This window comes from Lissotriton vulgaris, chromosome 5, assembly GCF_964263255.1.
Source record: "Lissotriton vulgaris chromosome 5, aLisVul1.2, whole genome shotgun sequence".
In the NCBI taxonomy this organism is placed as follows: domain Eukaryota; kingdom Metazoa; phylum Chordata; class Amphibia; order Caudata; family Salamandridae; genus Lissotriton; species Lissotriton vulgaris.
In genome coordinates this window covers 857,551,699-857,573,460 of record NC_141693.1, presented here as the reverse complement: position 1 = coordinate 857,573,460, position 21,762 = coordinate 857,551,699, and positions in this window count along the sequence as shown.

Genomic DNA, 21,762 nt, shown 5'->3' with positions numbered 1-21,762 from the left:
CACCCCCATCCCTTTTTATTTCCAACTAGACCAAACTCATCAGATTTCAAATGGAATATAAACCACATCAAATAACAAGAACGAATTAAACGCCGTCTCTTGCTGAGAAATGAGAGCCTCGATTATTCACTTTTCATATTTTCAAGTTTTCACATTTTCCATAACAAGAACTCAAATAAATATGGCAAGGAATGAGGGAGAAGAGAGAACCATATAGAAAATAGAACATGGAGACACGTGGAGTCTTCATAATGCAGGTCACCCAAAGCTAAAATATTGGTGTGAGCTGCAGCTAATATTCTTGTTTAGTGTATATTGACTTATTAAACACTACTGTGCTCATCTTAAAATGAGATAGACTCCATGCGGGGGACTGTCACTAGAGCCTGGTTAAGAGAACTGTTAGTTCAAAGAAGGGCTCTAAGGAACCCTTGAAAATGCAAGCTTGGTAATACAAATGGTGACATTGTAGACCATTGGAGGCAGAAAATGCAGGCACAGGTACAAAATTATATGAAAATAGAACTTTCAACCTTTAAGGCTCTTCCCGGGTCTGAAAAAAGCAAGCCGGTGATATCTGGATGAAGTTAAGAGGCTAAAATATATCCTGTCCTCCATACTTGAGGGACTCTTGGCAGCCATCAAACGCATCTCAAGCTGTGGAACCAGCATTCTTATTAGGAGTGGCGTTGAAATTGGGCTGGATTTTATCCACGCCCTAGTAATCGATACCTATGGCTACCCCCGGAGTTACATATATCAGGGTTATCTGTAGCTCTGGGCGGTGGGAAATTCTGGGCCTTTAAATGGTGGACCATAAGGGTCCCCATGAAAATGTGGAATTACCGGGGAATTTCCCCCCTAGATGTCACACAGGGATTTTGGTTGTTGCATGAAAATAAACAAATCTGCAAAAACATCACATATCTCATAAATCTAAACGGCTGGTAAATACTTTTACCAGCCCAGTCAAAATTAAGAGACCACTCATAATGAAAGCCTAAACAGGGAAAGTGAGCCTTTTAAGAAAGGGAGACTGGCCAGGCGGCTTTCTATATCTGAAGGCTTGGATGCCTCCATTAGCCGAAACTGAGATCAAAGTATCAAATCAAGATGAAAAGAATTTCTGTGAACGAAGTTTGCTTTTCCGCTTTAGATCTGGCACATTAAAATATTTTTTGTGTTTCCCCTTAGGCTTTCAGCCTAACATTGAGGAATTGCCTTGCCCTTGTGGCAATTTAGGTAAGCCATCCATGTTGCATTTTCTGTTCTTTTGTAATTTTTATCAGAGGTACAGTAAGCAACTCTTGATCCGATTTTTTAGGGCAAATGGAATAACGGACTTCAAAGTTGCTCATGACTCTATCCTTCCACTTAATGGGGAAAACTTAACACTCTGTGTTTGTACTTTTTTGAAAACGGCTGTTCGTTCACGTGCTTCTATGAACCCCTGATAAGTGGACCCGATTGTATCATATGCACTTTTTTGTTTTATGCTGATAAAAGAAATATGCTTTTAGGTTCTTGACCGATACTCAAATGTATGGAGTTTTATGCCTGGAATTCAATAATTCAATAGCTTATCTCCCCCTGCTGCTATTCCCCATATATATATATATATATATATATATATGGGGAAAGGTTCCTCCCCAGCCTGCTCTGCGCTTGCAGACACCGCCTCCACGCCAACAAGGAAGAGGACCGGACCAGCAAATTCAGCAAGATGGTATTTTATTTACAGATTAAAACAGAACCAGCGACGCGTTTCGGGCGGGAAGCCCTTGATCACGCTGCAACATGTTTGTAATCAATTATGCTTTTTTATACGTGTATGCAGTGAAATAGACGCCACCCCCTGGTGACGCCCACCATGATCATGTGATTAGTAATAAACAGTGACAACGCACTATCGCTGATATATAGTTGCCATTGCTGAATGAAAATGCAAGAATTCATAACTGGTTAAATCCAGGAAACCATCAACATATATTCAATTACTATAATATTTCAGTACAATTCTTCAATGTTGAATTTCAGATAACAGGATATATATCTGTTATGTGCAAATAAGCAATCTAGTACATTTAGCAGCAAGACTATAAAGTGCGTGTACATAAAAGTGCATAAGTGATAAAAAATTGTGATAAAGTGCAAGAGTTAGCGGAAACATATGGAACTACCACTGGAACAGTAATCAACAATTAGGCATCATCTCTCAATGTTTATATACATAAATTCATCTAAGCCATCCTAATCCATAATTATTTCTATTTGAAAGGTCAAATACAGGGGCGTAACACAAGGCCCCGCAGCCCCCGCATTGCGGGGGGGCCACGCGAGGGCCACTGGCTCCGGGGGCCCCCAGGGGCCCCTCACGTAACATGCTGCTTGCCGCACTTGCGCACAGCGCACACAGTGACAGTAGTAGGGCTAACTAAAAGGGCTGCCGCTGGCTGAGTGTGACAAAATAAGCAGCGTGGCGTGGGCCCTGGGCCGGCCGGAGTTTGAAATGGTGGCGGCCGCGGCGCATGGCCGTGGCGCTGGGGGCCCCGACAGGGCCGGGCCCGGGGGGCCCTGCGAGAGTGCGAGTCTCACTGTCAGGCTGACTGGGACTTTCATCTTTTTATGGTGCGGGGCGCGACGCGGGCCGGCCGCCGGGGGCCCCCGGCCCCGGCCGCCGGGGCCCTGGCTGGCCGTCGTCAGTAGTGAGTGAGTGTGAGTGACTTGACTGACTCCTGTGACTGTGAGGGAAGGAAGACGAGGCGGGCGGGCTGGGGGCCCCGGCCCGGCCCCGACTCGAGTGTGATGATAGTCAAGACAAGTCCGAATTTCGGGAGGGGGGGGGGGGGGGTCGTGCGGCCGTCTGTCTGTAGACTGTTGCAGGCAGGGGAGGAGGCACCGTGACCGTCCTTGACCGAGGCAGGGGCAGCCAGCAGGGTGGTACACGGCAGTGTGGCAGTGGCAGTGCACGCACGCCACCCACTGATGCAAATAAAATTTATATATCCTAATCCAATGGTGGTGAATCAATCGATGAATCAGGCGGCGCCGGGACGGGGACGGACAGACTGTGGATGCGCGGCGCGCACACACTTGTTTACTCCAGACTTGTCCTTAATTCTTAATTTTATTCTTCTTTCACTTTCATTTGCGATTTCCGCCGCGTATGCGCGTGCCGGGTGGGGGGGCTGGGGACTGGGTGGGACTGGCTCTGGCTGGCGAGGAGAGGTGACCAATGATGCCCTTACCTCATTACATTTGTCAATGTCAGCACACAAAGCACATGCGCAATCCACAAACACAGGTGTGGCATCAGGGGCCAGGGGCGCGCATAGCCCGCCCACCCCAAGGAGCCAGGCCAAGCAGCCGCCCGGCCCGCCCATAGTCAAGACGACAACTTAGAAGACAACAAGAGATCGATTTAGAACTTCTAGAAGAAGACAAAAGCCAGCCAGGCCCGCTCCGCCCCGCCGGCAGACAGATTGTCCGAAGTAAGTGTCCCTGACCCTGCCGCAGCCACTGCCGTCACCGTCCTGACAGTGACACTGACCTGTTCTGCTAACGTGCTGTGTGGGGCCTAGGCTAAAGGGCCTTATAATCCTGATTTAAATTGCCCTGCCCCGGCGGCCCCTGCCTGTGCCCTGTCACTGTGTCCTGCCTGGCAGCTGGCTAGCTAGCCAACCAGCCGCCTCCTCTGAGTCTGGCCTGGGTGTGGCGCATGGCCGCATCATGCCATTCAGGATGGTGTGTCGTGTGTTGTAGTGTAGAAGAGCGAGCTACACTCCGGACTGGTTGGTAGAAGAACTTTGTTTTTTTAATTGAAAAATCATGGGCAATTAATTCAATGGCGTCGGCGAACGGGGCATATACATGGGCGGGCGGGCGTCTCTGTGTGAGGTGCTGTGGTAGGCAGCGTAGCGGCCCATAAGAGAGGAGAACGTTTGTTACTCTCAAAATGTGGAGGGGAGCAGGCGAGCAGCAGCAGTAGGCCCGGGCTAGGATTGGAACGGAACTACGGAACGGAAGGCAGGGGCCGGGGGTCAGGTGGTGGGTGGGTGTGTTAAGGACTACAAAATCCTACACAATTGCCCTTTTCTGATGTATCACCTGGGTGTGCTCCAACAGTCAATATGTGATTTTGCCTGAATGACTGAAAATCCTTGCTACGTTCCTGGGTGACACCGACATCACCTACAAGCTTAAAAATTCCTTTTCTAACCTGAAACGCAAACCCCTCCACTATCAACTGCTTTCAAAACCCTGTCACCTGCCGGTCTGCACTCGCGTAAAAGGCATTTCTGAACAGACAGGGCCAAGTACACAGGCCACCTGGGACACAGATGGGGTGGGGGCCCCACCCCACAAGAGAAGAGAAGAGACAGGGACAAGGATGGGGTGGGGGCCCCATCCCACAAGAGAAGAGACAGTGACAGGCCCCCACCCGAGAAGAGACAGGGACAAGGATGGGGTGGGGGCCCCACCCCACAAGAGAAGAGAAGGGACAGGGACAAGGATTGGGTGGGGGCCCCAACCCACAAGAGAAGAGATAGTGACAGCCCCCCACCCGAGAAGAGACAGGGACAAGGATAGGGGGGGGGGGCCCACCCCACAAGAGAAGAGAAGAGACATGGACAAGGATTGGGTGGGGGCCCCACCCCACAAGAGAAGAGAAGAGACAGGGACAAGGATGGGGTGGGGGCCCCACCCCACAAGAGAAGAGAAGAAACGGGGACAAGGACAAGAGAAGAGAAGAGACAGGGACAAGGATGGGGTGGGGGCCCCACCCCACAAGAGAAGAGAAGAGACAGGGACAAGGATGGGGTGGGGGCCCCATCCCACAAGAGAAGACACAGGGACAGGCCCCCACCCGAGAAGAGACAGGGACAAGGATGGGCTGGGGGCCCCAACCCACAAGAGAAGAGACAGGGACAAGGATGGGGTGGGGGCCCCAGAGACAGCGCTCTCCACTGCTCCTCTGAGGCAGCTCAGAGCCCGGCCCCCACTCTCTCCTCTCCACAAGCAAAGCCCACCCCACAAGAGAAGAGAAGAGACAGGGTGGGACAAGGATGGGGTGGGGGCCCCACCCCACAAGAGAAGAGACAGGGTGGGACAAGGATGGGGTGGGGGCCTCAGAGAGCAAGAGCAGGAGACAGCACAGAGCAGTGCTCTGGACCCTGACAAGGGTGGGAGTGGGGGCCCCTAGAGAGAGCATTCTCCAGGGCAAAGCTCACATGAGAAGGGATGAGGCAGCAAAATGGTGCCCTCAGGTAAGCCATCTAGTTAGAACACACCATGGGCATCCGCAGGAGGGAAGGAGGGGGGCCGAGAAGGGTGCAAGGCAGAGGGGAAAAGGGTGCAAGGCAGAGGGGGAGAAGGATGCAAGGTAGAGAAGGGTGCAAGGCGGAGGGGAGAAGGGTGTAAGGCAGAGGGGAGAAGGGTGCAAGGCAGAGGGGAGAAGGGTGCAAGGTGGAGGGGAGAAGGGTGCAAGGCAGAGAAGAGAAGGGTGCAAGGCAAAGAGGAGAAGGGTGCAAGGAAGAGAGGAGAAGGGTGCAAGGTAGAGAAGGGTGCAAGGCGGAGGGGGAGAAGGGTGCAGGGTAGAGGGGAGAAGGGTGCAAGGCAGAGAGGAGAAGGGTGCAAGACAGAGGGGAGAAGGGTGCAAGGCGGAGGGGAGAAGGGTGCAAGGCGGAGGGGAGAAGGGTGCAAGGCAGAGGGGAGAAGGGTGCAAGGCAGAGGGGATAAGGGTGCAAGGAAGGGAGGATAAGGGTGCAAGGTAGAGAAGGGTGCAAGGCGGAGGGGGAGAAGGGTGCAAGGTGGAGGGGGAGAAGGGTGCAAGGCAGAGGGGAGAAGGGTGCAAGGCAGAGGGGAGAAGGGTGCAAGGAAGAGAGGAGAAGGGTGCAAGGTAGAGAAGGGTGCAAGGCGGAGGGGGAGAAGGGTGCAAGGCAGAGGGGAGAAGGGTGCAAGGCAGAGAGGAGAAGGGTGCAAGGCAGAGAGGAGAAGGGTGAAAGGCAAAGGGGAGAAGGGTGAAAGGCAAAGGGGAGAAGGGTGCAAGGCAAAGGGGAGAAGGGTGCAAGGCAAAGGGGAGAAGGGTGCAAGGCAGAGGGGAGAAGGGTGCAAGGCAGAGGGGGAGAAGGGTGCAAGGCAGAGGGGGAGAAGGGTGCAAGGCAGAGAGGAAAAGGATGCAAGGTAGAGAAGGGTGCAAGGCGGAGGGGGAGAAGGGTGCAAGGTGGAGGGGGAGAAGGGTGCAAGGCAGAGGGGAGAAGGGTGCAAGGCAGAGGGGAGAAGGGTGCAAGGCAGAGAGGAGAAGGGTGCAAGGCAGAGAGGAGAATGGTGGAAAGAAGAGAGGAGAAGGGTGCAAGGTAGAGAAGGGTGCAAGGCGGAGGGGGGAAGGTGTGCAAGGCAGAGAGGAGAAGGGTCAAAGGTAGAGAAGGGTGCAAGGCGGGGGTGGAATAGGGTGCAAGACAGAGAGGAGAAGGGTGCAAGGCAGAGGGGAGTAGGGTGCAAGGCAGAGGGGAGAAGGGTGCAAGGCAGAGGGGAGAAGGGTGCAAGGCAGAGGGGAGAAGGGTGCAAGGCAGAGGGGAGAAGGGTGCAAGGCAGAGGGAGAAGGGTGCAAGGCAGAGGGGAGAAGGGTGCAAGGCAGAGGGGAGAAGGGTGCAAGGCAGAGGGGAGAAGGGTGCAAGGCAGAGGGGAGAAGGGTGCAAGGCAGAGGGAGAATGGTGCAAGGTAGAAAAGGGTGCAAGGTGGAGGTGGACTAGGGTACAAGGGGAGGAGGAGAAGTATGCAAGGGGGAGGGGGAAAGGTGCAAGAAGGAGGGCAAGAAGGGTGCAAGGCAGAGGAGAGAAGGGTGCAAGGGGGATGGTGATGAAGTTAAAAATGTGCCCCCCCTGGAAACATTTCTGCAGACAACCATGGAACACACACTACTTTGTAAGGGAGAGTGGGAGAGAGTGGAGAGAGAGAGAGTGGAGAGAAACAGTGGAGAGAGAGAGTAGCTAGAGAGAGAGAGAGTGGAGAGAGACAGTGGAGAGAGAGTAGACAGTGGAGAGAGAGTGGAGATAGACAGTGGAGAGAAAGAGAGTGGAGAGAGAGTGGAGAGAGCATGGAGAGACACTGGAGAGAGTGGAGAGAGAGAGTGGAGAGAGAGAGAGACAGTGAAGAGAGAGACAGTGAAGAGAGAGACAGTGGAGAGAGCGAGTGGAGAGAGCGAGTGGAGAGAGCGAGTGGAGAGAGCGAGTGGAGAGAGAGAGGGGAGAGACCGAGTGGAGAGAGATAGAGTGGAGAGTGGAGAGAGAGAGAGAGTGGAGAGAGAGAGAGAGTGGAGAGAGAGAGAGTGTGGAGAGAGAGAGAGTGTGGAGAGAGAGAGAGAGAGAGAGAGTGGAGAGAGAGAGAGTGGAGAGAGAGAGAGAGTGGGTGGAGAGAGAGAGAGAGTCGAGAGAGAGAGAGAGTGGTGAGAGAGTGGAGAGTGGAGAGAGAGTGGAGAGTGGAGAGTAGAGAGACAGTGGAGAGAGAGAGAGTGGAGAGAGAGACAGTGGAGGGAGACAGCAGAGAGAGAGTGAGTGGAGAGAGAGTGAGTGGAGAGAGAGTGAGTGGAGAGAGAGTGAGTGGAGAGAGAGAGAGTGGAGAGAGAGAGAGTGGAGAGAGAGTGGCGAGAGAGAGAGTGGAGAGAGAGAGTGGAGAGAGAGAGTGGAGAGAAAGTAGAGAGAGAAGGGGGAGAGGGTGGAGAGAGAGAGTGGAGGGAGACAGTGGAAGGAGACAGTGGAGGGAGACAGTGGAGGGAGACAGTGGAGAGAGAAAGTGGAGAGAGAGACAGCAGAGATAGAGTGGACAGAGTTGAGAGAGAGAATGGAGAGAGAGTAGAGACTGACTGACTCAGACTGAATACCGACTGACCGAGAGACTGACTGACTGAGAAACTGACTAAGAGAGAGAGTGACTGACTGACAGAGAGAGAGAGAGACTGGTTGAGAGTGAGACTGACTGACTGACAGAGACTGACTAAGGTAGAGAGAAACTGACTGAGAAAGAGAGACTGAGAGAGAGAGGCAGAGACTGACTGACAGAGAGATAGACTGATTGACTGTGAGAGAGACTGACTGACTGAGAGAGACTGACTGAGAGAGACTGACTGAGAGAGACTGACTGAGAGAGACTGACAGAGAGAGACTGACTTGGAGAGAGACTGACTTGGAGAGAGACTGACTGAGAGAGAGACTGACTGAGAGAGAGAGAGAGAGAGAGAGAGAGACTGACTGACTGGGGTAAAGAGAGAATGACTGACTGAGAGAGACTGACTGACTGACTGGGAGAGAGAGAGGCTGACTGGGAGAGAGAGACTGGCTGACAGAGAGAGATTGACTGACTGAGAGAGATAGACTGACTGACAAAGACTGACAGAGAGGAAAAGAGACTGAGAGACTGACAGAGAAAGAGAGACTGACTAACAGAGAGAGAGACTGACTGACAGAGACTGACTGAGAGAGAGAGACTGACTGACAGAGAGAGACTGACTGACAGAGAGAGACTGACTGACAGAGAGAGACTGACTGACAGAGAGAGAGACTGACTAAGAGAAAAACTGACAGACTGAGAGAGACTGATTGAGAGAGACTGACAGAGAGAGACTGACTGACAGAGAGAGAGACTGAGACTGACAGAGAGAGAGAGACGGACTGACAGAGAGAGAGACTGACTAAGAGAGACTGACTGAGAGAGACTGACTGAGAGAGACTTACTGAGAGAGACTGACAGAGAGAGACTGACTGACAGACAGAGAGAGAGCGAGAGACTGACTGACTGACTGAGAGAGACTGACTAAGAGAGACTGAATGACAGAGAGTAATAGACTGACTGACACAGAGAGAGACTGACTGACAGAGAGGGACTGACAGAGAAAGACAGAGAGAGAGAGAGAGAGAGAGAGAGACTGACTGACTGAGAGTGACTGACTAAGAGAGACTGAATGACAGAGAGATAGACTGACTGACTGAAAGAGAGATACTGACTGACAGAGAGAGAGAGAGAGACTGTGATGGAATTGGGGTCAAAGTGTGTATGAACCTATGCAATGCCTCTCAAGATTGCTATTGTCTAATAAAAATAAAAATGTATTATCAAAATGTGCTCTTTGTAGTTACATCTGCTTTTGAAATACTGCATTGTCGCATTGTCTAATGTTTTTAAACGGAAACGAGAAGGAGCAGTGGATGCACTTTTGTCAAAACTGAACGATAAGTGGGCCCGGTGTTGTATATCATGACAGGAGTCTGCATCAGGAAACCCACCTAAAATTGGGCAAACTTCCCCGGCCTACTGATGGCAGGGGCCCTGTAAGGGATGGACCACCCCCTATCACAGCCTGCTGGCAGACTAAGCCCAACCTTTAACTCCACCATCCAGTGTTACTTATAACGGCTGCATTGGTGACAGTGGCGTAACAATCGCCCGCTTCCGCTGCAGTATGGCGGGTCGCTAGCCTCAGAGCTCTAGACTGGCACGGAGGATGGGAGGGGGGCCCCCTCCATGTAGTTTGCAGGGGGGCCCCCTCATGTTTCGTTACGCCACTGGTCAATTAGAAAAGGAAGAACCATTTTTTCAAGAAGCTAAAAATAACAGTATGTACAAAAAGATTTATAATTCATATATATACATACCTACAAACACCCCCACTCTCATACCCACCACCCCAGATACCTAGCCCATTATATCTAAGTGAATTTTTCAATGGATTGCAAATCCCCATGTGCTAGAAAAGAACAATACAAAACAACACAAATGGCACTGACTATATACACACCCAACTCAAAAACCCTCACATAAATATTTACATGTGTGCATACCTGTGCGATTCCATATATACACGTCCATGTGCAACACTAAGCCCAAGGTCGCAACAATATCAAAATTCTATACATAATATCCACATAATAGTAAAATCACTGTACAATTAAAAGATAATACAAAATTGACTATCATTAAAATTGTATATATATATATCTTGGCACACCCTTGATAACTCCATGAAGATTTATTGAATTGTTTTTATATAGCTAAAGCTTTGATGCATGTTTTAAACCCAGATGATGTTTGTATGAGTGGTTAAGTGATTAATTTGTTTGAATTGTTTGTGCTTTTATGGATACCTTATATCCGAATAAAGATTATTGAATTGAATTGAAAAGAATTTCATAATATGGAAGGTTCCTAAAAATGTACAAAACGGATGGCACTATATTACAAAAGTCAGGACTGGTTAGGGTGAAAAGTGAGCTAGGCATCCCCACGAGGAACAGGATGTAAAAAGGTGGTATATATAATGGCATGGACGGAATGGCCCAGAGTTCCTTAAGACTTTAATAACTAGAGTGTGGAGAGAAGCCTCACCCTCAAGATTACTAGGAGTGGGCATAACTTGTGTAATTCTGTGTAGTGTAGTCATGTGGAATTACCTAGAAAGTCAGCAAGATTCTGTGGAATTAAGCGAGAAGAGTCATTTTGCAATTTAGCGCTATTTTCTTAGCAAAAAAATGCCCCCTCTTGTCCAAAATGGATGTGGGGATGCCGTTTGCACTAAGAAGTACCTCTAAGTGCAACATAACATGAACAAGCACTTTCATTTGGAGTAGAATATTCCCCCAAGTTACTTCTGGAATTTAGTACTAGTTTCTTAGCGCAAAATGCAACAGAACATAAACGGCAGCTTGAACAACTGCTTCGATGTGCTAAATGTGCTCTTGCAGTAGGATTTTTTTTCTCTCAAATTACTCTTCATTACACGAGTAGCCGTGATTGCATTATTATTGGTAATTCCACATCAAAGAGTAACACAGAATTCTGAAATTGCTCCGATTACTCTGGCAACATTGAAATTCCACCCCAGCCTAAAGATTACATGCAGGACAATTTGTCATTCTGCCTGGAAGAGCAAATCTTCCCAGGTACCATCCATGGAAAACATAAAATGGTTAAAGTAAAAGGCAGCACAAGCCAAACCTTCAGGATCAGGAAGTAAGCTGGACTCAAACAATCATGTTTGCTTTCTGCAGGTTCCACTCCATATCTTTCCCTTAGACCCTCAACAACAAATAGAAGTCAATTGAGGAGGGTGTTCTGTGGGTGATGGGTTGGTGGTAAACCCTGTGATGTCATTAAGAGTCAAATGGTACAGGATGACACTTTCACTACCCTAAAATGTTGATGAAAGCTATGGATGAAGCCCAAATAGAATGGTCCCATCCTCCATGACTTTACTACTGTTTCCTTATGTCCCTTTGCCTTTAATGTAGGTCTGGACTATATTTTTGTTGCACAGGCAAAATCTCAAAGAATTCCTAGAACATCATCTGGCATTTGTTAAGTGAGATTACACCATTATGCCACATCATGTCATTTAACTTAGTTCATGTAAAAATCCTATTGTGGGACCACCGGAAGAATGCAACAAACATAATGTGAGCAGCCAATGTTCGGTCAATTGTGTTTTATGCTCTATTTTTTGCGCAAAAAGTTTAATTACATCCAAAATGGATGCATGTATGCATTTCTCATTACCATAGTATGCGAAGTTCGGGGTTTGTGGTTCGTGTAATATCGCATATTTTTTTCTTAAATATCACATAATTGCGCAAAAGGAAATTACACAAATTTCACACGTTCCCATTTCAGTCCCAAAGAACTGTGATTGTTTCGAATGAAACAATTAAAGTGTTATTATAATCTGCAGTCTCTCTCGTACATTTTCCCTGTTCTTTTCAGCCAGGTCTACAATGTCCAAGATTTCTGGTCTTTTACTGTGTTTGTGGGGTTGCGAATAGAGACAGTGGGCTAAGCAGACAAGGAACCAGTGCTTAATTTGTGAAAGAAAGAGGGACTGTGCCCGGAGCTCCCTCTCAGAAGCCAGGCCCGAAGCAATTAAACATCAGTGCACCCAAAACCAAGGCTGGTAGTCTTTAGTCCTCTACCAGACTTTCCCTTCCCTTTTTTCTTGCTCTTGCAGGCTGCTGCTTTCTGTTTGTAAGAGTTTGACATCCTTTTCTTTGTCTGTCTTTCCAATCGGTTTGTTTTTCTCTTTCTTGCACTTTGCAAATATCTCATACGGAAAAATAAGTGCCGGCCCCCAACAAAAATAAGTGCTGATTCCCCCCTACCGGCAACCACCTGCTCAAATTAAGCACTCGACCAGCTGCTTCTTCTGGTGTTGCATTTTCCTGAATAACTTGATATCTGTAATTTATGAGTAATAGACATTTGTCAATTTGTTTTTATTTAACCTGATGTGTCATTTATTGTTCAGTACGTTTTCATGGTATGTTTTTACGAAAATAAACTTACTGATGATGATAATGAGTAAGCACTCTTCTACAGCAAGTGTATATTACATTTAGCTACATGAAGAGTCTACCTGGCTCCTGCTCACTAAGAGGTATCTTCAATAAAACAGAAATGCATGTAAAAACATGGTGCCTTCAAGATCATAGCAAAGAACAATATTGTCTGGTGTCTCAATAGAGTGGTGGGACGGGGGCGATGGGGGCGATGGGGGGACGGAATGAGGAGACAAAAAACCAAAAAGAAAACCACTTACCTGCCACATCACCGCATCCTTCTCCTCTCCTCTGCAAGCACAGGCTTCCATAGTCCTTTTTAGCCAATCAGGATGTTGCTTTTAGCATCATGAAAGCAGCTTCATTATTCGCCTGAGCGTGCTCGATTTGAGCTCCTAGTTAGACTGTAAGCCTGCTCTCTCCGACCCGGCAATGCAGCTCAGGTTGGAGTGAGCTTCAGTGCGCATGCCAGAGACAGCCGGCCAAATCTTCATGCACACTGATAACAGTGCACCTACCACTTTCCCTCGTCCTGTCATTCCCATGACCCCGCCCCTAAACCTCGGCTCAGTGAACAAGAATAAAACGATAATAAACAAGTGTTTATTATCGCATTATTTTGTACGTGTTTGGTGGATGGCAGGGGGTGACGCTCCTACGCCTTAGCGGAGGAGCTGCCACTGGCAAAGAAGCCATTATTACACAAAACTACACACTATATGCTTTAGATAGCTGAATGTGCCTGTTGGAGAAATATGCCAGTTGACTTAACATTACAGGCTCCAAAATCAGCAGGGTCTGTTTAGCTTTTATCTTGCCAATGTTAATCAGAAATGGACAAATGTTATGACAAGATTTGGTACCACACAGTGGCGTAGCTAGGCGCTACGCCACCTGTGGTGTCTCCTGCGTTTGCCATTCTGTTAGAAGAGCGGGGAGGGGTGTTTGCCGTTCATGTGACGGCCGCAGGTAAGAGTGGGGGCTGCCGCGATTTTTACGGCCGCGATGGCTGCAGGTAAGAGCAGGGGGATGGGGGCCGGCCACCACCCCCAAAACTAGTGCCGCCTGGGGTGGTCCGGCCCACCGCCCCCTCCCCTCCTTGCTACACCACTGGTACCACAGTATGAAGAAGCTGCATGCATATTCCAGATTATGGTTACCATTAACAGTAAACACCCAAAATATCGAATTTTAAATATCGACCTGCCAGAATATCGAATCAAAAATATAGAGAGGCCAGAATATCGAATTCCCAAAATATAGTTGTATAGAATATTGAATTTTATGTTAGAAATATCGATTTCCATAATATTGAATTTAGAAATGCAGTTTTCCATCATTTCGAATTTAGAAATATTGTTTTCCATAATATCAATAATTTTTTTTTTAAGACCTTTATTGTACAATTCTGAAAGACAGAATATAAAGCCTACAACCCCAGGGGGCGGCCGCTTTACGTACTTTTTCTGCTCAATATTATCGGAGAGACACAGCCCTTCAGCCGACAACCCTGGGGTCCGGCGGCGCAGTAGAGTAAAATGTACATAGATCAGTTGGTTCGTGTTCCGGATAGCCCGTAGGTCTTTGGTTTTTTATGTTTTGTTGAAAACTGTTTCTAGAACACGGTCAATAAAGCTTGAAAACATTACAATCAGTCAAAGGCAATGTAGCAATCCAAAATCACATTCCATCAGACGAGACCTCGCGCCCCTAGATTATCCCAGAGCATCATCGCTACAAGTATCCTACTTCTGTGTCAGCGCCCTACCTATCTATCCTTCACTGAATACCTCATCTATTTCCTCATCTGAGCTATCATCATCAAGTTCTGGCAGCGGATCACAGATGTCCCCCCTGAAAGTATTCCATGCAGCCCATATCTTATTCCACTTCTTCTGGCATTTTCTGGTGGCATATACAGTACATTCAGTGACCATGGTGAGGTCCAAATTTCTGCTCCATACTGACAGCGTCGATGCCTCCGCTGTTCCCCATTTCTGTGCAATATCTCTTTTGGCGACTATTAGCCCCAGAGTGACCCATGTCAGTCCATATCGTGTGAGGTCGTTAGGCTCCCATATGTTTAACAAGCACCTTCGTGGCTCTGGTAAGAGCGACGTTTCTGTAATCTGCGAAATGGTGCGAAGTACCTGTCTCCAATAATGAGTTATTATTGGGCAATCCCACACTGTGTGAAAAAAGGTCCCCTCTTCCCCGCAGCCTCTTAGGCAAAATGGGTGTGCGGCCCTCTGTATTTTATGCAGGGTGGTCCTAGTGTAATATATCCTATGAAGGATTTTAAGTTGCACCAGTCTCAGCCGCGCCAGCGCTTCCCTCCACTCAGGGTCCTCTATGTCTCCTACCTTCCTAGTCCATTTATCCTTCAAAGTTCCCATGGGGTCTGGAAGATTGTTAAGAAGTTTACGGTACGTGAGAGAAGTGGCGCCCTGGGACATATGGTCTATCAACAATCGATCTTCCAACGGGGATTGCCGCCATCAAAGCATGTCTTATTTGCAAATACCTAAACTTTTCATTTTGGCCCAAGTTGTATTGTTTTTTTAAAAAAAAAAAAAATTTTATGTCCTCATACGCCAATAAAGATATTTTCAGTATTGATTATACCGAGATCTTTATGGGAGCTCTTTCTGCAGACACCCGGTATAAATCTCACGATACCACCATGTGAATAGTCAGCTCAGTCTCTCAATTTACCAGACCCTTAGACTGATCTATGGGTGAATCATTCTGCAAAAAGGGCTAATCATTGGACAAAGTTTTTATAAACCATCAAGCCAAATAATACAGGGAGTCCAAAAATGCTTCCTTTTCTTCCACCCCCTACTATCCAAGCTGAGAGTATGCCTAATTGCCCTAATCCAATTTATATATGACGGAACAGTGGTGCTCACCCACAGTTTACATATTTCCCTACGGGCTAAGACAATTAAATAAAAAAAATAACTTATTATTATCTCGTGATACATTCTCATAATTAGAAGGTATTCCAAAAAAAACTTGTTGTGTACTAACCTGTATTTCATACCCAAAAAGGGCTTCCATACCATCTTGTATTTCAAACCAAAATTCTCTAAGTGCGGGACAGGTCATAAACATATGCAGGTCATCTGCTTTTTCCAAATTGCACTTTGGACAACAGGGAGTAGGCCCCTTCGAAAATTTGGCAAGTCTAGCTGGAGACCAGTATACTCTATGGAGAGAAAACAAGTGATTGCGCTTTAAATTGGCAGGTGAGACCGTAAGATGTAATAAGTCAAAGGATACTTGCCATAAATTCTGCAAGTCGACGTCCTGTACTTGATCCCTCCAAAGCTGATCTGGAAGGGCAAACTCTCCATCTTCTTCCTCGAGTATTGTCCAATAAAGGACTGATGTTTTAAGTGTTCTAGGTTTCTTCATTAAAAGCTCATCCAAAACAGTCTTGGCACCTTTAACCCCTGTAACAGCTTGGGTCCAGCTTTTAATTTGTAAATACTTGAATTTGGATAGATTGTTATCTGTAAGGAGAGAAATGTCTTCCCAACTCAAAAGGTTCCCTCCAGGTAATAGCTGGCCCCATGTTCTGATATTTGCATTCTGCAAAGCGATAGATAGTATATCTTTAGTCCATTCAGGAGAGCCAGGAGAGTCCCATATTGGGGCGAGGGCGGAGTAATATGAAATGTTCAACGCTCTTCTAGTTCTGGCCCACACATATGCCATATCTCTAAAAACTTTTAATCGCACTTTTTTGAAGTAACGCATATCTCCAAACTTGAACAAAAATGCATCAGATCCTCCCTGGATCTCAGATAACATATTTTGAAACATAAAGTCTGTTTCTGTCTCCCCTAGGGTGTCGAATAACCTTACTCCTGCTTTCAATAATAATGTCCAGGCATATACTCTCAGATCCGGTGCGCATAATCCACCTTTGCTTTTCTTCCTGCGAAGCTTTTTCCATGAGATCCTTATGCCTTTAGAGGCCCAAATAAAGGAATTCCATTTAGCTTGGATCTTAGTTAGTCTGGCTTCTTTAAAGGTAAGTGGAATGTTCTGGAATATGTATATTAATTTAGGTAACAGCATCATTTTTACTATATTGATTCTTCCGATTAGGGTCAGAGGGAGAAATGACCAGCTTTTCAAGGATTCCACGATTTCTTTCTCAATTTTTAAAAGATTTGTTTCAGCAAGTTGATTTATGTCCTGCGTGATTTGAATTCCCAGATATCTGATTTGATGTTTCAATATTGAAATGGAGTTAGCATGGGTTATATTCCAGCACATGCATTCTGATTTGGATTGATTGATCAGATAACCGGAGAGTTGGCCAAACTGCTCTGCTGCTTTATACATGGGAGGAATTGATTTAATAGGGTCCGTAGTGTACACCATGAGATCGTCCGCATATAAAGCGACTTTTTTGATCCAGTTGTTATATTGAAAGGGTAAAATGTCTTGATCTTGTCTAATTTTTTCTGCAAATGATTCCATGTATAAATCAAAAAGTAGGGGGGAAAGCGGACACCCCTGTCTTGTTCCTCTCTGAATTTTTATAGGAGAGGATAAGCTTCCATTTATTAGCAATCTAGCTATCGGAGCCTGGTAAAATGCTGCTATTGCCCCACAAAAGTTACTGCCTAAATTGACTTTTTCTAATACTTTAGCCAAGAATTCCCAATTGACACGGTCAAAAGCCTTAGCGGCATCTAATGTGATAACCGCTAGTGGGACTTTATATTGAGAGGCAACATCTATTGCACCCACCAAGGCTTGTGTAAGATCTTGTATTGAACGGCCTCTGACAAAACGCTTTTGGTCTAGATGCAATAGTTGGCCTGCTACCCCATTTAGTCTCTCTGCTAAAATCTTTGCCATAAGCTTATAGTCCGTATTAAGGAGGGAAATAGGCCTATATGAGTCACACTGGGATGGTTTCTTCATTGGTTTTAGAATAAGAACCACTATGGCATCATTCCAGGAAACAGGAATTTTGCCTCCTTCCTCATATATAGAGGTAAAAAGCAATTTCAGGACTGGTATTATTACAGGTGCTAACACTTTATATATCTCAGAGGGTAGTCCATCAGGACCTGGAGCCTTACTTTTTTTGGCAGAATCAATTGCCGAAGCTATTTCAGTGGAGCTAATTTCTCTGTTAAGGTTGTTGGAAGCCTGATCATCTAAAGCTTTAACCTGATATTGATCTAGCCATGACTGTATTAGTTGATGTTGTGGCAGGAGATCTTCTCTATACACTTCATCAAAATGATGGTGGAAGGCCTGGTCAATATCTGTACTTTTGTCTGAGATCACGTCCATATTTGGGATCTGTACTTCTTTAATAGAGTTTTTCTTGATATCCTTTTTTGTTTTCCAGGCTAAAAGTTTTCCGCTGGCCTCACCATATTCAAAGTGTGCTAATGAGCTAGCCTGCCAACGTTTCCTCAACCTTTTGTCTAATAGCTGCTCCAACTGTAATTTACATGTTAACAGATCTTTCCTATTATTCTCTTGATCTGTCAGGCTGGGGTCTAGTGCATCCTGTTCAAGAATTTTAATCCTAGCTTCAATTTGTGAAATTTGTGCCTTATATGCTGAATATTTTGCAATCTGAAATGCTACTAGGCGCCCTCTCAAAAAAGCTTTGTATGTATCCCAGACAACCGGGAGTGTAGCTGTTCCCAAATTAAAAGTAAAAAACTCATTTGATTCCTTAAGCAGCTTATCTAATACTTCTTCTTCCAAGAGAATACTTCTGTCGATTGTGCATCTCTTAACCAACTGTGGACCTGTCAATTTTAAAGTTAGAGTGACCGCTGAATGATCGGAGATATGGGCACCTAAATGTTTTATCTCCACCACTTGCTGACCTAGGTGTTCTGCGATCAAGAAAAAGTCTAGCCTAGATTTATGGCGTAATTTTTTGTTGTGGAAAGTAAATTCTCTTTTTGTGCCATTTCTTTGTCACCAGATATCTTTCCATCCAAACTGAATAATCGCATTGGCTAGCATTGCTCTAGTTTTAGAATTATGTGAGAACCTTGCAGTGGTGGATTTATCTAGCTGAGGATCAATTACTAAATTAAAATCTCCTGCAAGAATCACTGGATCCTCATAATCCAGAAGTTCAACAAAGAGGTCTTTAAGAGGAAGGGTGTCATCCGAATTAGGACCATAGTATCCCACAATCGTGAATTTGTACACATGTTGCTTTATTTTCGCAATAACCCATCTTCCCTTCTTATCAGATTTGGATTGTAACAAAGTTATCTCTGCATTCGGTTTGATCAATATAGCCACCCCTTTAGTAGCAGTTAAATGCGAAGTGGTTATTACCTGCTGAATCCATTTTTTATCCTTGAAAATATCTATTAATTCTTGTTCGGTAGAATGGGTCTCTTGTAAAATAAAAATATTTTCAGGTGCATCCTTTAAATACTGAAGAATTCTCTCTCTTCTATGCTTGACCCGTAACCCATTAATGTTCCACGAAAGAATCTTAAGGTATGATGCATGAGCTACCCTATCTTGCATTATTTCTCCTAACAAATGTGTAGATAATGAGGCTTTGAATATGGCGATTGGGACATTTTTTTGTGTTTTTTTTCCCCAGATGCTCCCCACCCAGTGCCCTCCCCTCCCTTCCCCCCCATACTAGCCCTCCCGTGCTCCCCTGGAGAACCCCCCTCCTTTTCCTGGCCTGCTTGGGCCATTGAGACTCTTCCTCCCGGGTGTCTTTTCTATTTACATTGAGAGCGTTGAGAGCATTGAAATGTATAGCTGAATACTACTTTAATTGATGCATAAACTAAAAATTTCAATATCTTCAGTGTTTGTTGTCTTGCTCTCTTAAATTATCATCTGTAAGTAATTGCAGGTATTCTTCTGCCTCATCCAACCTTTTTTGGACTTTCATTTTATTTTTATACATCACTTTCAGTGATGCCGGAAATTTGAGCTGTATTGTTGCTGTAACTGCGTAAAGGGCAGCACCGCTCCCTTGTCCCACATGTCTCCCACCGTGGATATACCTATGTTGTCCCACTGTGTAAAGCCCTTACACCACCTCAGCTGGCCCAGCGCCTTGGTGTCCCAGAGCGGCGTCAGTTTCGTGATCACTCCTTTCCATCCTAGCTTGGTGTGCGCTTTATGCCATAGCAGCGCTGTGTGTTTAGTGGGCCCCACGAGGTTCACGACTATGCCCCTATTGTAAAGTGCCGCCAGCATATTGCTCGTGCCCAGTTGTGCCCTGTCTGCGTTGTAGGCCGGATCATCGTGTGGTACATGTATCCATTGATTTATGATTTTAAGTTGTCCACCATCGTACCAACTGCTGTGTAGTTTTGTCTGTGCTATGCGAGCCGGCCGGTTACCCCAAAGCAGGATGGAGACTTGTGCCGCTATTTGCTGAAATTATCGGGGCGGTACTGGATCAGGCGTGTTTTCTAAAGCGTATAGAAATCTTGGGAGCGCTTTATTTAAATAGCGCCGCTCTACCGGGAAGTGTGAGGGGTAGCGATGCCCAATGCGCCACGTCACATTTTAGCCTCCCCAGCGGAGGGGCCAAGTTCAATAAGAAAAAGTCAGCTGCGGCTATATCGATTTTTTTTAGTGTTATGTAGGCTAGTATATGTGTTAAAATTATATATTATTTTTGTAATGTATGTTTAATTTTTTTAAAGTAATGAATTTTATGTTATTGAATTTTTGTGTAATTTAATTCCGTAGCGGTTTGTGGGTTTATAGGGGAATAGGGTGGGAAGTAATTTAAATATAGTAAATTAAATATAAATTTTTAGGACTTATTAATTATTTCTAATTTAATTTTGCATTTTAGTTCTGTAGCAGGTTGTGGGTTTATAGGGGAATAATGTGGGAAGAAATTTAATTGTAATAAAGTAAAGATGTATTTTTATTTATATGTATTGATCATAAATTGATTGTTAATTCATTATTAATTGGTAATACTTTTTTATTAACGGTAATTCATTATAATTAATTGTGTAATTGATAATTATGTTAATTGTATTAATTTATTATTTGGAGTGGGTTGTGGGTTACAGGGGAATAGGGTGGGAAGTAATGAAATTGTAATGAAATAATTATTGAAATTATTTTTGTGTATTGATAAATAATTTATTGTTAAATAATTATTAATTGGTAATTTTGTTATTACTTATTACATTTTTGGTATTGAACATGAATTGGCAGTTAATTAATTATTAATAGGTAATTACTTTTTAATAAATAATCTTTATTAGTATTTCTAATTGTTTAATTATTACATATTTCGTGATTAGTAATTAATTTTAATGAATTTTTGGTATTGATTGTAATGTATTCTTATTTAAATATTAATTCATTACTTTCCCTACTGTTGCACTCACTGGAGTGGGAATAGTAATTTTTACCCCTACGCTATCCAACGCTTTCCCTACGGCTGCACTCTCTGGAGCGGGAATAGTAATTTATACCCCTACGCTATCCAACGCTTTCCCTACTGTTGCACTCACTGGAGTGGGAATAGTAATTTTATTCCCTTAGCTATGTATTGTCTTAAATTTTATTAAATTTAATGTAGTGTAAATTATTAATTACCATAAAAAGTATTACTTTAAATATTTAAATTATTATATATTATTTATTTTTATATTTAGATAATAGGTTTATTTATATATATATATATGTAAATATATTTTTAATAATGTTTTAAATATTTTATAATTAAGATTAACAATTGTTTTATAATATTAAGTAAATATGTATGTTAAAAAATAATGTTTTTTACATCACATTTATTATTTTTACATGTTAAGCTTTTTTAGAATATTTTAACTGTTTTATATAATTGTGTTTATTATTTATTTACTTTTATATTATTTTTAATACATTTAAAATATCGATATTTTAGTTAACCATATTTTAACTATCAATATTTTGTACTCGATATTTTAGTACTTACCTGTTTATAGATAGGCATTCTATATTCTGTCCCTCGATATTTTTGAATCTATATTCTGGGCAGTTGATATTATGTCCCTCGATATTTAGTCACTGAACCGCAAGTAGCATTGCCCATTTGTTTAATAAGTGATTTATACCCATTAATTGCAATAATTATGAGAATAGGGTGTATCTTGAACGCACTAGTCATCCACGAGGCACTTTCATGGCTCTGATATTAAAAAACAGCACTTCTCTGTGCCTGCTCGTCTAAATCCAATTTCAGCGTTTGACCTCCACAGAAGGATACTTACGGAGATGTGATGGAATCTTCAGAGGCCCACAGCCAGTTAACATTTCTTAATGGTCAATAAATGTATCACATTGATTTTCCAACGAATAGTTTTTTTTAAAGCATGGAACTGAACATTAGACATTGCTCTATTTTTTAAATATAATTAGCCTGCTTCAAGATGTCTTATGCGCGTTGCAAAAA